This window comes from Anomaloglossus baeobatrachus, chromosome 4 (genome assembly GCF_048569485.1).
Source record: "Anomaloglossus baeobatrachus isolate aAnoBae1 chromosome 4, aAnoBae1.hap1, whole genome shotgun sequence".
In the NCBI taxonomy this organism is placed as follows: domain Eukaryota; kingdom Metazoa; phylum Chordata; class Amphibia; order Anura; family Aromobatidae; genus Anomaloglossus; species Anomaloglossus baeobatrachus.
Window position 1 is genome coordinate 4,646,623 of NC_134356.1, and position 3,860 is coordinate 4,650,482.

The following is a 3,860-nucleotide window of genomic DNA, read 5'->3' on the forward strand; positions in this document are numbered from 1 at the left end:
GTCTGCAGTCACCACTAGGGGGAGCTCCCTGTATACAGAGATACATGATAAGATCCTGTCTGCAGTCACCACTAGGGGGAGCTCCCTGTATACAGAAATACATGATAAGATCCTGTCTGCAGCCACCACTAGGGGGAGCTCCCTGTATACAGAGATACATGATAAGATTCTGTCTGCAGTCACCACTAGGGGGAGCTCCCTGTATACAGAGATACATGATAAGATCCTGTCTGCAGCCTCCACTAGGGGGAGCTCCCTGTATACAGAGATACATAAGATCCTGTGTGCAGCCACCACTAGGGGGAGCTCCCTGTATACAGAGATACATGATAAGATCCTGTCTGCAGCCACCACTAGGGGGAGCTCCCTGTATACAGAGATACATGATAAGATCCTTTCTGCAGCCTCCACTAGGGGGAGCTCCCTGTATACAGAGACACATGATAAGATCTTGTCTGTAGACACCACTAGGGGGAGCTCCCTGTATACAGAGATACATGATAAGATCCTGTCTGCAGCCTCCACTAGGAGGAGCTCCCTGTATACAGAGATACATGATAAGATCCTGTCTGCAGCCACCACTAGGGGAGCTCCCTGTATACAGAGATACATGATAAGATCCTGTCTGCAGCCACCACTAGGGGGAGCTCCCTGTATACAGAGATACATGATAAGATCCTGTCTGCAGCCACCACTAGGGGGAGCTCCCTGTATACAGAGATACATGATAAGATCCTGTCTGCAGCCACCACTAGGGGAGCTCCCTGTATACAGAGATCCATGATAAGATCCTGTCTGCAGCCACCACTAGGGGGAGCTCCCTGTATACAGAGATACATGATAAGATCCTGTCTGCAGCCACCACTAGGGGGAGCTCCCTGTATACAGAGATACATGATAAGATCCTGTCTGCAGCCTCCACTAGGGGGAGCTCCCTGTATACAGAGATACATGATAAGATCCTGTCTGTAGACACCACTAGGGGGAGCTCCCTGTATACAGAGATACATGATAAAATCCTGTCTGCAGCCACCACTAGGGGGAGCTCCCTGTATACAGAGATACATGATAAGATCCTGTCTGCAGTCACCACTAGGGGGAGATCCCTGTATACACAGATACATGATAAGATCCTGTCTGCAGCCTCCACTAGGGGGAGCTCCCTGTATACAGAGATACATGATAAGATCCTGTCTGCAGCCACCACTAGGGGGAGCTCCCTGTATACAGAGATACATGATAAGATCCTGTCTGCAGCCACCACTAGGGGGAGCTCCCTGTATACAGAGATACATGATAAGATCCTGTCTGCAGCCACCACTAGGGGGAGCTCCCTGTATACAGAGATACATGATAAGATCCTGTCTGCAGCCTCCACTAGGGGGAGCTCCCTGTATACAGAGATACATGATAAGATCCTGTCTGTAGACACCACTAGGGGGAGCTCCCTGTATACAGAGATACATGATAAGATCCTGTCTGCAGCCACCACTAGGGGGAGCTCCCTGTATACACAGATACATGATAAGATCCTGTCTGCAGCCACCACTAGGGGGAGCTCCCTGTATACAGAGATACATGATAAGATCCTGTCTGCAGCCACCACTAGGGGGAGCTCCCTGTATACAGAGATACATGATAAGATCCTGTCTGTAGCCAACACTAGGGGGAGCTCCCTGTATACAGAGATACATGTTAAGATCCTGGCTGCAGCCACCACTAGGGGGAGCTCCCTGTATACAGAGATACATGATAAGATCCTGTCTGCAGCCACCACTAGGGGGAGCTCCCTGTATATAGATACATGATAAGATCCTGTCTGCAGCTACCACTAGGGGGAGCTCCCTGTATACAGAGATACATGATAAGATCCTGTCTGCAGCCACCACTAGGAGGAGCTCCCTGTGTACAGAGATCCATGATAAGATCCTGTCTGCAGCCACCACTAGGGGGAGCTCCCTGTATACAGAGATACATGATAAGATCCTGTCTGCAGCCACCACTAGGGGGAGATCCCTGTATACAGAGATACATGATAAGATCCTGTCTGCAGCCACCACTAGGGGGAGCTCCCTGTATACAGAGATACATGATAAGATCCTGTCTGCAGCCACCACTAGGAGGAGCTCCCTGTATACAGAGATACATGATAAGATTCTGTCTGCAGTCACCACTAGGGGGAGCTCCCTGTATACAGAGATCCATGATAAGATCCTGTCTGCAGCCACCACTAGGGGGAGCTCCCTGTATACAGAGATACATGATAAGATCCTGTATGCAGTCACCACTAGGGGGAGCTCTCTGTATACAGAGATACATGATAAGATTCTGTCTGCAGCCAACACTAAGAGGAGCTCCCTGTATACAGAGATACATGATAAGATCCTGTCTGCAGTCACCACTAGGGGGAGCTCCCTGTATACAGAGATACATGATAAGATCCTGTCTGCAGCCACCACTAGGGGGAGCTCCCTGTATACAGAGATACATGATAAGATCCTGTCTGCAGCCTCCACTAGGGGGAGCTCCCTGAATACAGAGATACATGATAAGATCCTGTCTGCACCTACCATTAGGAGGAGCTCCCTGTATACAGAGATACATGATAAGATCCTGTCTGTAGACACCACTAGGGGGAGCTCCCTGTATACAGAGATACATGATAAGATCCTGTCTGCAGCCACCACTAGGGGGAGCTCCCTGTATACAGAGATACATGATAAGATCCTGTCTGCAGCCACCACTAGGAGGAGCTCCCTGTATACAGAGATTCATGATAAGATCCTGTCTGCAGCCACCACTAGGGGGAGCTCCCTGTATACAGAGATACATGATAAGATCCTGTCTGCAGCCACCACTAGGGGGAGCTCCCTGTATACAGAGATACATGATAAGATTCTGTCTGCAGTCACCACTATGGGGAGCTCCCTGTATACAGAGATACATGATAAGATCCTGTCTGCAGCCACCACTAGGGGGAGCTCCCTGTATACAGAGATACATGATAAGATCCTGTCTGTAGCCAACACTAGGGGGAGCTCCCTGTATACAGAGATACATGTTAAGATCCTGTCTGCAGCCACCACTAGGGGGAGCTCCCTGTATACAGAGATACATGATAAGATCCTGTCTGCAGCCACCACTAGGGGGAGCTCCCTGTATACAGAGATACATGATAAGATCCTGTCTGCAGCCACCACTAGGGGGAGCTCCCTGTATACAGAGATACATGATAAGATCCTGTCTGCAGCCACCACTAGGGGGAGCTCCCTGTATACAGAGATACATGATAAGATCCTGTCTGCAGCCTCCACTAGGGGGAGCTCCCTGAATACAGAGATACATGATAAGATCCTGTCTGCACCTACCACTAGGAGGAGCTCCCTGTATACAGAGATACATGATAAGATCCTGTCTGTAGACACCACTAGGGGGAGCTCCCTGTATACAGAGATACATGATAAGATCCTGTCTGCAGCCACCACTAGGGGGAGCTCCCTGTATACAGAGATACATGATAAGATCCTGTCTGCAGCCACCACTAGGAGGAGCTCCCTGTATACAGAGATTCATGATAAGATCCTGTCTGCAGCCACCACTAGGGGGAGCTCCCTGTATACAGAGATACATGATAAGATCCTGTCTGCAGCCACCACTAGGGGGAGCTCCCTGTATACAGAGATACATGATAAGATTCTGTCTGCAGTCACCACTAGGGGGAGCTCCCTGTATACAGAGATACATGATAAGATCCTGTCTGCAGCCACCACTAGGGGGAGCTCCCTGTATACAGAGATACATGATAAGATCCTGTCTGTAGCCAACACTAGGGGGAGCTCCCTGTATACAGAGATACATGT